Below are 595 nucleotides of genomic sequence, written 5' to 3' on the forward strand. Positions count from 1 at the left end.
CCAGCAGTTAAAGTACGATTGTGAGAGTGACTCTCGTGTTTTTTTTTCTCTAAAGAAAAACAAAATTGCTTTAGTGTTAAAAATGGGTATATATACTTAGACATAATCTCATTTTTTTGTTGTGTTTAGGCTATATTGATGTAGGAGCAGTCGAATGCCCCAGTAACTTTGGAATACTGTTCTGCAAACATTGGGTCAAGATCTTTTCAGAGGGATTACATAAGGGGAATCCTTGTGCTTATAGAGATTATGTATAACTCTCTCTCTCTCTCTCTCTCTCTCTCTCTCTCTCTCTCTCTCTTATACAATACAGATACGCACACACGGCTGAGTAAGACGTTGTTAATCTTTCTGTACATTTGTGCTTTCATCTCCTGATATTCTGAATAGCGAACGGCATATATATATATATATATATATATATATATATATATATATATATATATATATATATATATATATATAAATATATAAGGAAAAGATGAAAAGAAGCAATAAAAATAACAATGATCTTATCACCCATTTAATTTCTAGTATTTTATACATGAATTGTTGATGGCCACTACCGTATATGATAAAAAAGAACCTTAGAAGG

This window comes from Macrobrachium nipponense, chromosome 33, assembly GCF_015104395.2.
Source record: "Macrobrachium nipponense isolate FS-2020 chromosome 33, ASM1510439v2, whole genome shotgun sequence".
Taxonomy (NCBI): domain Eukaryota; kingdom Metazoa; phylum Arthropoda; class Malacostraca; order Decapoda; family Palaemonidae; genus Macrobrachium; species Macrobrachium nipponense.